The following is a 12,848-nucleotide window of genomic DNA, read 5'->3' on the forward strand; positions in this document are numbered from 1 at the left end:
AAATGGCCGAGCAAGTCACTCAGTTGTAAAAAACCGTGACAGAAACACAATGGCCCAGAAATTCAGGTACGCACGGGGTATTCACCCGTAAGCCCAATGGAAGTGCCAGTTTCCTGCATGCGTGGAAACCGGCACTTCCGTTCCCCTGAAAGAAGGGGTTCAGAGGTCGAACGCGAGGCTGCGCGGGAGAGGCAGCGCGTGCGCATCGAACTTACGTTTTTTTTTGCAGGGTAAGTCTCCAGAAGTTAGACATTTAAAAAGCAGTCGCAAGGCCTGCTTTTTACAAGGTAAGTGGTGAATTAATTAAAATTAAAACATTTTTTCCACAGGTTTATTATTTTTAAATACTTTAAAGAAAGGTAAGTTTATTTTTAGCCCCGTTAGAAAATAAAATTATTTTTTTCAAAAATTTAAATTATTGTTTAAAATAGTTATTTCATGTAATTTATAGTTTATTTAAAAAATGTGATTTAAAAAAAAAATTATTTGAAGATTTAGTGATGTTTTGGGGCTTATAGTATTCATAAGTTTGACAGCCCTTCCTGTCAAACTTATGAATGAAGCATTCTGTGCTCCGATTGGCTCCCCATGGCCCACGTGATCCCAGGGGACGCATCGAACTAACTGCGCCCCTGGGATACGCAAGCACTGCGCGCCGACAGCTGGACCAGGCCCAGGATCGCAATTCCACGCGGGCCCACAGCTCAACGGCCGGCGCGCAAGGTAAGTGCAGGTCGGGGGCTTGCACCCGCGGGAAGCCTCCGACCCGAATTTCTGGGCCAATAAGGATGAAGCCGGACAGACCACCCAGCATCGACCTTGGCATTGGCTACGGACATGGCAACAGCACACTCAGCCCAATCAAGCAAAGTCCTCCTCACCAACATCTGGGGACTTGTGCCAAAATTGGGAGAACTGTCCCACAGACTAGTCAAGCAACAGCCTGACCTAGTCATACTCACAGAATCATACCTTTCAGCCGATGTCCCAAACTCCTCCATCACCATATCCCAACACAATCTGTAACTTCATGGCCTGGCATATCCCTCACTCTACCATTACCATCAAGCCAAGGGACCAACCCTGGTTCAAGGAGGAGTGTAGAAGAGCATGCCAGGAGCAGCAGCACCAGGCGTACTTAAAAATGAGGTGCCAACCTGGGGAAGCTGCAACACAGGACTACATGCTAAAAAGCAGAAGTGGCATGCTATAGACAGGGCTAAACGATTCCACAATCAACGGATCAGATCAAAGCTCTGCAGTTGTAAATGGTGGTGGAAAACTAATGGGAGGAGGAGGCTCCATGAATATCCCCATCCTCAATGATGGCAGAGCCCAACACGCGAGTGCAAAAGACAAGGCTGTAAACGTTTGTAACCATCTTCAGCCAGAAGTATCGAGTGGATGATCCATCTCGGCCTCCTCCTGAGGTCCCCATCACAGAAGCCAGTCTTCAGCCAATTCGATTCACTCCACGTGACATCAGGAAATGGCTGAGCGCACTGGATACAGAAAAGGCTATGGGTCCCGGCTATTGTGCTGAAGACTTGTGCTCCAGAACTAGCCGCGCCTCTAGTCAAATGTTCCAGTACAGCTACAATACTGGTATCTATCCAACAATGTGGAAAACTGCCCAGGTATGTCCTGTCCACAAAAAGCAGGACAAATCCAATCCCCATCAGTCTACTCTCAATCATCAGCAAAGTGATGGAAAGTGTCATCAACAGTGCTATCAAGCGGCACTTACTCACCAATAACCTGCTCACTGATGCCCAGTTTGGGTTCCGCCAAGACCACTCGGCTCCCGACCTCATTACAGCCTTGGTCCAAACATGGACAAAGGAGCTGAATGCCAGAGGTGAGGTGAGGGTAACTGCCCTTGACATCGTGGCGGCATTTGACCGAGTGTGGCATCAAGGAGCCCTAGTAAAACTGATGTCAATGGGAATCGTGGCAGGGGGGAGTATCCACTGGCTGGAGTCATACCTAGCACAAAGGAAGATGGTTGTGGTGGTCGAAGGTCAATCATCACAGCCCCAGGACATCGCTGCAGGAGTTCCTCAGGGCAGTGTCCTAGGCCCAACCATCTTCAGCTACTTTATCAATGACCTTCCCTCCAACAATAAGGAAAGAAATGGGGATGTTCGCTGATGACTGCACAGTGTTCAGCGCCATTCACAACTCCTCAGATAATGAAGCAGTCCACGCCCGCATGCAACACGACCTGGGCGACGTTCAGGCTTGGGCTGATAAGTGGCAGGTAACATTCGCGCCACAGAAGTGCCAGGCAATGACTATCTCCAACAAGTGAGAGTCTAACCACCGCCCCTTGACATTCAGTGGCATTACCATTGCCGAATCCCCCACCATCAACATCTTGGGGGGTTACCATTGACCAGAAACTTAACTGGACCAGCCACATAAATACTGTGGCAACAAGAGCAGGTCAGGGGCTAAGTATTCTGCGGCGAGTGTCTCACCTCCTGACTCCCCAAAGCCTTTCCACCATCTACAAGGCACAAGTAAGGAGTGTGATGGAATATTCTCCACTTGCCTGGCTGGGTGAAGCTCCAACAACACTCAAGAAGCTCGACACCATACAGGACAAAGCAGCCCGCTTGATTGGCACCCCATCCACCACCTTAAACATTCACTCCCTCCACCACCGGCGTACCGTGGCTGCAGTGTGCACCATCTACAAGATGCACTGCAGCAACTCGCCAAGGCTTCTTTGGCAGCACCTCCCAAACCCGCGATCTCTTCCACCTAGAAGGACAAAGGCAGCAGGCACATGGGAACACCACCACCTACAAGTTCCCCTCCAAGTCACACACCAGCCTGACTTAGAAGTATATCGGCCGTTCCTTCATCGTCGCTGGGTCAAAATCCTGGAACACCCTCCCTAACAGCACTGTGGGAGTACCTTCACTACATGGACTGCAGCGGTTGAAGAAGGCGGCTCACCACCACCTTCTAAAGGGTAATTAGGGATGGGCAATAAATGCTGGCCTTGCCAGCGACGCCCACATCCCATAAACACATTTTTTAAAACCTGCTCACTGCGGGAAGTACTCTTAGGAAAGAAGGTACCAGGGATGAGGGACTTCAGTTATGTGGAGAGACTTAGCGAAGCTTGGATTGTTCTCCTTAGATTAGAGAACGTTAAGGGGAGATTGACCAGAATGGTACCAGGGATGAGGGACTTCAGTTATGTGGAAGAGACTGGAGAAGCTTGGATTGTTCTCCTTAGAGCAGAGAAGGTTAAGGGGAGATTGACCAGAATGGTACCAGGGATGAGGGACTTCAGTTATGTGGAGAGACTGGAGAAGCTGGGATTGTTCTCCTTAGAGCAGAGAAGGTTAAGGGGAGATTTAATGGAGGTGTTCAAAATCATGAGGGGTTTTGACAGAGTAAATGTGGGGAAATTGTTTCCTCTGGCGGGGAGGGTCGGTAACCAGAGGACACAGATTTAAAGGTGACTGGCAAAAGAACCAGAGGGGGAGATGGGGTTGAAATGTTTTGATGCAGCGAGTTGTTGTTTTCTGGAATGGGCTGCCTGAAAGGAAGCAGATTCAATAGGATCTTTCAAAATTGGATAAATGCTTAAAAAGTGAGAAATGTGCAGGGCCATGGGGGAAAGATCGAGGGGGCTGGGGGAGACCGTGGGACTAGTTGCAGAAATAACAGAAAATGCTGGAAATACTCAGCAGGCCACGGATGCTGCCTGGCCTGCTGAGTATTTCCAGCATTTTCTGTTGTTATTTCAGATTTCCAGCATCCGCAGTATTTTGCTATTGGACTCGTTGGAGAGCTCCACCACAGAGCCCCGCCCAGCGCGCGTGCGCGTCGGAGTGGAAGGCCGCAGCGCACCACGTGGGCGAGGGAGGGGAATGACGCAGCGCACCACGTGGGCGAGGGAGGGGAATGACGCAGCGCACCACGTGGGCGAGGGCGCGAGAAGGGAATGACGCAGCGCACCACGTGGGCGCGGGAGAGGAATCACGCAGCGCACCACGTGGGCGAGGGCGACGTCCGCGCGGGAGTTCCAATGACGTAAGGAGAAACGACGTCAGCGCGTCGGATTGAACGGGAACGCGTGCGAAGGGCGTCGTGTCGCTGTGGAGCCGGGCGGCCGAGGGCCCGCGGGCGGTTGGGCGGGAGCGCGAGGCGGTTTGAAAGCGAGGTGGGCCGAGCGGCGGTGGAAGCGGGAAGGTGAGGCGAGGCCGGCCGAGAGGGAGAGAGATCGAGGGGGCAGGGGTAGAGCGGGGACAGGCTGTCCGGGTGGGGAAAGGGCGGTGGAGCACCGAGGGGGGAGGGTCAGGAGTGAGGGGTCGGGGCAAGGGGAGGGGCAGGCATGAGAGGGAGGGGTGGGGCAAGGCTGAGGTGCAGAGCAGGAAGGGGGACGGCGTGAGGGGGCTTGGCGGGGTGTGGGGCAAGAGTGAGGGGGCGGGGCAGGAGGAAGGGGCGGGGCAAGAGGGGGTTTGGCAGGAGTGAAGGGGCAGGGAAAAAGGGCGGGTGAGGAGTGGGGGTGGGACAATAGTGAGTGGGCGGGGCAGGAGTGAGTGGGTAGGGCAATAATAGGGCGGGGCCGGAGTGAGTGGGTAGGACAATAATAGGGCGGGGCAGGAGTGAGTGGGTAGGGCAATAATAGGGCGGGGCAGGAGTGAGTGGGTAGGGCAATAATAGGGCGGGGCCGGAGTGAGTGGGTAGGGCAATAATAGGGCGGGGCCGGAGTGAGTGGGTAGGGCAATAATAGGGCGGGGCCGGAGTGAGTGGGTAGGGCAATAATAGGGCGGGGCAGGAGTGAGTGGGTAGGGCAATAATAGGGCGGGGCAGGAGTGAGTGGGTAGGGCAATAATAGGGCGGGGCAGGAGTGAGTGGGTAGGGCAATAATAGGGCGGGGCAGGAGTGAGTGGGTAGGGCAATAATAGGGCGGGGCCGGAGTGAGTGGGTAGGGCAATAATAGGGCGGGGCAGGAGTGAGTGGGTAGGGCAATAATAGGGCGGGGCCGGAGCGAGTGGGTAGGGCAATAATAGGGCGGGGCCGGAGTGAGTGGGTAGGGCAATAATAGGGCGGGGCCGGAGCGAGTGGGTAGGGCAATAATAGGGCGGGGCAGGAGTGAGTGGGTAGGGCAATAATAGGGCGGGGCCGGAGTGAGTGGGTAGGGCAATAATAGGGCGGGGCAGGAGTGAGTGGGTAGGGCAATAATAGGGCGGGGCCGGAGTGAGTGGGTAGGGCAATAATAGGGCGGGGCCGGAGTGAGTGGGTAGGGCAATAATAGAGCGGGGCCGGAGTGAGTGGGTAGGGCAATAATAGGGCGGGACCGGAGTGAGTGGGTAGGGCAATAATAGAGCGGGGCCGGAGTGAGTGGGTAGGGCAATAATAGGGCGGGGCCGGAGTGAGTGGGTAGGGCAATAATAGAGCGGGGCCGGAGTGAGTGGGTAGGGCAATAATAGAGCGGGGCCGGAGTGAGTGGGTAGGGCAATAATAGGGCGGGGCCGGAGTGAGTGGGTAGGGCAATAATAGAGCGGGGCAGGAGTGAGTGGGTCGGGCAATAATAGGGCGGGGCAGGAGCGAGGCAGAGCAGCCCTCTCCCCCTGTATCGCTAATTCAGCCTGTAAACCCTCCCATTACCTCACAGTGCTCTCTCCAGTGGGGTGAGGGGATTGTCCTATGAGGAGAGATTGAGTAGAATGGGTCTATATATCCAAGAGTTTAGAAGAATGAGAGGTGATCTCATTGAAATGTATAAACTTATTGCTGGACTTGACAGGGTAGATGCTGAGAGGCTGTTTTCCCCCGGGCTGGAGAGTCTAGAACCAGGGGTCACAGTCTCAGGTTAAGGGGTCGGCCATTTAGAACTGAGATGAGGAGAAATTTCTTCACTCAGAAGTTTGTGAATCTTTGGACTTCTCTGCCCCAGAGGGCTGTGGAGGCTCAGTCTTTGAGTATATTCAAGGCTGAGAGTGAGAGATGTTTGGACACTAGGGGAATCGAGGGATATGGGGATAGGGCTGGAAAGTGGAGTTGAGGTAGAAGATCAGCCATGACTTTATTAAAAACATTAGAATTAGGTGTATACGGCCCTTCGAGTCTGCTCCGCCATTGAGTAAGATCACGGCTGATCATCGACCTCAACTCCACCTTCCCGCCCCTATCCCTTCATTCCCCCCCAAGTCCATTAATTATTGAATGGCGGAGCAGGCTCGAGGGGCTGTACGGCCTGCTCCTGTTTCTTGTATTCCAAGGGAAGCTACGGAAAACAGCCAACTGATTTTGCCGGGTTCTGTGCTTGTATTTTAGGAATGGTTTGCAGCTGTCACCTGGTGACTGAGGCCCCGCTCGCTCTCTGACCTGGTGACTGAGGCCCCGCTCGCTCTCTGACCTGGTGACTGAGGCCCCGCTCGCTCTCTGACCTGGTGACTGAGGCCCCGCTCGCTCTCTGACCTGGTGACTGAGGCCCCGCTCGCTCTCTGACCTGGTGACTGAGGCCCCGCTCGCTCTCTGACCTGCACTTTGGCTTTGCTTCTGTTCAGGTGATCGGTAAGAGATTTTACTGAACCCTGAGGAATCACCGTCTTCCACAGCACTGTTCACACAAGGCATGTTTAACGTGGGTTGGGTAGAATCTCACAGCACAGAAGGAGGCCATTCGGCCCGTCGTGCCAGTCTTTGAAGGTGTTGTCCCATTGAGTCCCACACTTCCCCCCGCCCCCCCCCCCCCCGCTCTTTCTCCCATAGCCCTGCAAATTTCTCCTTTTTAAGTATTTATCCAATTTTGAAAGTTACTGTTCAATCTGCTTCCACCGCCCTTTCAGGCAGCGCATTCCAGATCACAACAACTTGTTGTGTAAATTAAATTCTCCTCATCTCCCCCTCTGGTTCTTTTGCCAAACATCTTCAATCTGTGTCCTCTGGTTACCGACCCTCCTGCCACTGGAAACAGTTTCTCCACATTTACTCCATCAAAACCCCTCATGATTTTGAACACATCTATTAAATCTCCCCTTAATCTCTGCTCTAAGGAGAACAACCCCAGCTTCTCCAAATCTCTCCACATAACTGAAGACCCTGATCCCTGGTACCATTCTGGTCAATCTCCTCTGCGTCCTCTCCGAGTCCTTGACATCCTTCCTAAAGTGTGGTGCCCAGGCTTGGATACAATACTCCAGCTGGGGCCTAACCGGAGATTCATAAAGGGTTTAGCGATAACATCCTTGCTGTTTGTACTCTATGCCCCTGTTTATAAAGCCTGAGGCTTCCGTGTGCCGTCCCAACAGCCTGACCAAGCATCTTTGTCAGCTGTGGCTCAGTGGGTGGCACCCTCGCCTCTGAGTCAGAAGGTTGTGGGTTCATAGTCCCACTCCAGGCACTTGAACACAAAAATCCAGGCGGACACTCCAGTACAGTACTGAGGGAGGGCTGCACTGTCGGAGGGGCAGTACTGAGGGAGCGCTGCATTGTCGGAGGGGCAGTACTGAGGGAGCGCTGCACTGTCGGAGGGTCAGTACTGAGGGAGCGCTGCATTGTCGGAGGGGCAGTACTGAGGGAGCGCTGCACTGTCGGAGGGGCAGTACTGAGGGAGCGCTGCACTGTCGGAGGGGCAGTACTGAGGGAGCGCTGCATTGTCGGAGGGGCAGTACTGAGGGAGCGCTGCACTGTTGGAGGGGCAGTACTGAGGGAGCACTGCACTGTCGGAGGGGCAGTACTGAGGGAGCGCTGCACTGTCGGAGGGGCAGTACTGAGGGAGTGCTGCACTGTCGGAGGGGCAGTACTGAGGGAGCACTGCGCTGTCGGAGGGGCAGTACTGAGGGAGCGCTGCACTGTCGGAGGGGCAGTACTGAGGGAGCGCTGCATTGTCGGAGGGGCAGTACTGAGGGAGCACTGCACTGTCGGAGGGGCAGTACTGAGGGAGCGCTGCATTGTCGGAGGGGCAGTACTGAGGGAGGGCTGCACTGTCGGAGGGGCAGTACTGAGGGAGCACTGCGCTGTCGGAGGGGCAGTACTGAGGGAGCGTTGCACTGTCGGAGGGGCAGTACTGAGGGAGCGCTGCACTGTCAGAGGGGGCAGGAGTCATAACGGCACAGAAGGATGCCATTCGGCCCAGCGAGTCCGTGCCGGCTCTCTGTAGAGCAATCCGGTCAGTCCCATTCCCCCGCTCTCTCCCCGGAGCCCCGCAAGTTTATTTCCCTCAAGTGCCTATCCAGTCTCCCCTTGAAAACATCGAGTGTCTCCACTTCCGTCGGCAGCGAGTTCCAGGTCCTCACCACTCGCTGCGTAAAAAGGTTTTTCCTCACATCCCCCCTGTATCTCTTGCCCAAAACCTTAAATCTGTGTCCCCTAGTCCTTGTACCATCAACTAGTGGGGACAGCCTTTCCCCGTCTAGCCTATCCAAACCCGTCATAATCTTGTACTCCTCTATCAAATCACCCCTCAACCTCCTTTGCTCTAATGAAAACAAATCCAGCTTCTCCAACCTGTCCTTGTAGCTAAGATCCCTCATCTCCTCTGCACCCTCTCAAGGGCCTTCACATCCTTCCTAAAGTGTGGTGACCAGAACTGGATGCAATACTCCAGTTGTGGCCTCACCAGCACTTTATAAAGGTTCAGCATAACTTCTCTACTTTTATACTCAATACCTCTATTTATGAGGCCCAAGATCCCATATGCTTTGTTAACCCTCTCTCAATATGTCCTGCCACCTTCAGAGACCGATGCACATTACCTCCCAGGTCCCTCTGTTCCTGCACACTCTTTAAAACTCTCCCTGTTCCTTCTGCCAAAATGCATCACCTCACACTTCTCTGTATTAAATTCCATCTGCCACTTGTCTGCCCATTCTACTAACCTTTCTATGTCCTGTTGCAGTCGATTGGTATCATCCTCACTGTTAGCCACACCCCCAAGTTTGGTGTCATCGGCAAATTTAGAAATTCTACTCTGTATTCCAATATCCAGCTCATTTATATATATCAGAAAAAGCAGTGGCCCCAGCACTGACCCTTGGGGAACACCACTGTCTACCATCCTCCAGTCTGAAAAACAGCCATTTACCACAACTCGCTGTTTCCTGTCCTTAAGCCAATTCCTTATCCAAGCTCCCACTGACCCACCTATTCCATGAACCTCAATTTTGTTAACCAGCCTTCTATGTGGTACTTTGTCAAATGCCTTCTGAAAATCCGTGTGGACAACATCCATTACATTCCCTTCATCAATCCTCCCTGTTACTTCATCAAAAAATTCAATTAGATTAGTCAAAACACGATCTGCCTTTTACAAATCCATGTTGGCTCTCCTTAATTAGCTTAAACCTCTCCAAGTCCTGTTCATTTTTTCCTTGATTATTGTTTCTAAAACTTTACCCACCTCTGACGTTAAACTGACCAGCCTGTAGTTACTAGGATTGTCCTTACACCCTTTCTTGAACAATGGTGTCACTTTTGCCACTTTCCAATCCTCAGGCACCTCCCCCGCATCTAGGGAAGATTGGAATATTATGGCAAGCACTTCCGCTATCTCCTCCCCCAATTCCCTTAGCAACCTGGGATGCAAGCCATCTGGACAGGCGACTTATCCACTCTAAGCATACCCAGCCTTTCTAGTACATCCTGTGAATCAATTTTCACCCCTTCCATTACTTCTACCGTTTCCACTTCTACCCATATTTTGTCAGCATCCACCTCCTTAGTAAACACCAATACAAAGCACTGATTGAGTATTCTAACCTTGCCCTGCGCCTCTGAGCATATATCACCTTCTTTGTACCTAATATGCCCCACCCTGCCTCTTACTACCCGCTTACTGTTTACATGCCGGTAGAAGATTTTTGGGTTCCATTTAATGTTAACCGCCATTCTACTCTCAGATTCTCTCTTTGCCAATCTTATTTTCATCTTCACTTCCCCTCTCAACTTACTGTATTTGGTCTGGTTCTCCCTTGAAGAATTCACCTGACATTCATCATACACCCTCTTTTTTTGTTTCATCATCTTCTCTATCTCCCTCGTCATCCAAGGAGTCCTTTCTTTGGTTCCCTTACCCTTCCCTCTTGTTGGAATGTACCGAGCCTGTACTTGGAACATCTCCTCCTTAAAGATCACCCATTGTTCCGTTACAGTTTCTCCTGTCAGTCTTTGGTTCCATTTTACCCTGGGCTAGATCCTTTCACATCCCATTGAAGTTAGCCCTATTCCAGTTTAGAAGTTCCACTCTAGATTGTTCCTTGCCCCTCTCCATTGCTAATCTAAATCTTATAATACGACGATCAGTCGTACCCAAGTGTTCTCCCACAGACACTTGGTCAACTTGGCCCACCTCATTCCCCAGCACCAGCTCCAGCAATGCCTCCTTCCTAGTTGGGCCAAGAACATACTGGTCAAGGAAATTCTCCTGAACACATTTCAGAAATTCCTCCCCCTCCTTTCCCTTTACCCTACCATTATCTCAATCGATATTTGGGGAATTAAAGTCCCCCAATATCACACCTCTGTAGCTCTTGCATATCTCTGCGATTTCCCTGCAGATTTGCTCCTCTACCTCCCTCTCACTATTTGGAGGTCTGTAGAATACCCCCAATAGCGTGATCATACCCTTTTTGCTCCTCAACCCTAACCAAATGGATTCTGCCCTTGTCCCCTCAAGAACATCCTCCCTTTCCAACACTACAATGTCTTCCTTAATTAGCACTGCCACCCCACCTCCCTTTTTTCCTTCCCTATCTTGTCTGAACACCTTGTGACGTAAGAAAACTACTAGGCACTTGGTCTAAGTATTAAACAAGGCTTTAATCAACTGTTTTACAACATGGAGATCTAGTTGTGTCCTTCACTAGTTCCTGTTAAAGAATGTCCTGAGCAAGCTGGGCCCATGCCCGAGTATTTATACTCTCCCTGGACAGCGCCACCAGCAGGCCGCCCAGTATTATTTCATAAGTCATTTCCACCTGAACGACACGATTCATGTCACCTTGTACCCTTGACTATTAAGTGCCCAGTCCTCACCGTTTTTAAGCCACTTTTCCGTTATTGCCACATCATATTGCCACACAGCTAATTATGCTTGTAGCTCACCAACCTTATTCACCACACTTTGTGCGTTTACGTACATGCATTCTAAACCCATTTTTTAATTTTTCGTAGTCTTTCTTAGTCTGCTCCTATCTAATATGGTATTACTTCCGCCTCCAGTACTACTTTCTTCTCTAGTACTGTCCAACACACTCACTCTTTCTTATTCTTCTTTTCTACTCCTATATGCTGGTGCCCATCCCCCTGCCAAGCTAGTTTAAACCCTCCCCAACAGCACTAGTAAACCTCCCCGCGAGAATATTGGTCCCGGCTCTGTTGAGATGTAACCCGTCCCGCTTGTACAGTTCCCACCTTCCCCAGAAACGGTCCCAATGCCTCAGGAATCTAAAGCCCGCCCTCCTGCACCATCTCTCCAGCCACGCATTCATCTGTTCTATCCTCCTATTCCTGTACTCATTAGCACGTGGCACCGGGAGTAATCTGGAGATTACTACCTTTGAGGTCCTGCTTTTTAATCTCTTTCCTAGCTCCCTAAATTCTGCCTGCAGGACCTCATCCCTCTTTCTGCCTATGTCATTGGTACCGACATCGACCTCTGGCTGTTCACCCTCCCCCCTCAGAGTGTCCTGCAGCCGCTCAGTGACATCCTTGACCCTGGCACCAGGGAGGCAACATACCATCCTGGAGTCACGTCTGCGTCCACAGAATCGCCAATCTGTCCCCCTAACTAATGAATCCCCTATCACTATTGCTCTTTGGTTGTGTCTTCACAAAGGAGGACACAAATAACCTCCCAGAGATGTCGGGGAGCATAGTGTCTGATGATGAGAGGGAGGAACCGAATGAAATCAGTATTTGTAGGGAAATGGTGTTAGGGAAATTGACGGGATTGAAGGCCAATAAATCCCTAGGGCCTGATGATCGACATCCTAGGGTACTTAAGGAAGTGGCCCTAGAAATAGTAGATGCATTGCTGGTCATCTTCCAACATTCTATAGATTCTGGAACAGTTCCCATGGATTGGAGGGTAGCTAATGTAACCCCACTATTTAAAAAAGGTGGTAGAGAGAAAACGGGGAATTATAGACCGGTAAGCCTGACATCGGTAGTGGGGAAAATGCTAGAGTCCATTGTAAACGATGCCCTTGGAAAACAGTGACAGGATCGGACAAAGTCAACATGGATTTACAAAAGGTAAATCATGCTTGACTAATCTACTGGAATTTTTTGAGGATGTAACTGGTAGAATAGATAAGGGAGAACCAGTGGATGTGGTGTATTTGGACTTTCAGAAGGCTTTCGATAAGGTCCCGCATAAGAGACTAGCGTGCAAAGTTAAAGCACATGTGATTGGGGGTAAGGTACTGACTTGGATAGAAAACTGGTTGGCAGACAGGAAGCAAAGAGTTGGAATAAACAGGTCTTTTTCCGAGTGGAAGGCAGTGACGAGTGGGGTACCGCAGGGATCGGTGCTAGGACCCCAGCTATTCACAATATATATTAATGATCTAGACGAGGGAACTAGATGTAATATTTCCAAGTATGCAGACAACACAAAGCTGGGTGGGCGTGTGTGCTGTGAGGAGGATGCAGAGAAACTCCAGTACGATTCGGACAGGTTGGGTGATTGGGCAGATGCATGGCAGATGCAGTATAATGTGGATAAATGCAAGGTTATCCACTTTGGTGGCAAAAACAGGAAGGCTGATTATTATCTGAATGGCAATAGATTGGGAAAAGGGGAAGTGCAAAGAGACCTGGGTGTCCTTGTGCACCAGTCGCTGAAGGTAAGCATGCAGGTGCAGCAGGCGGTTAAG

The sequence above is a fragment of the Somniosus microcephalus genome, unplaced genomic scaffold (assembly GCF_052327205.1).
Source record: "Somniosus microcephalus isolate GS21.2 unplaced genomic scaffold, FLI_Smic_1.0 unresolved_chr2, whole genome shotgun sequence".
In the NCBI taxonomy this organism is placed as follows: domain Eukaryota; kingdom Metazoa; phylum Chordata; class Chondrichthyes; order Squaliformes; family Somniosidae; genus Somniosus; species Somniosus microcephalus.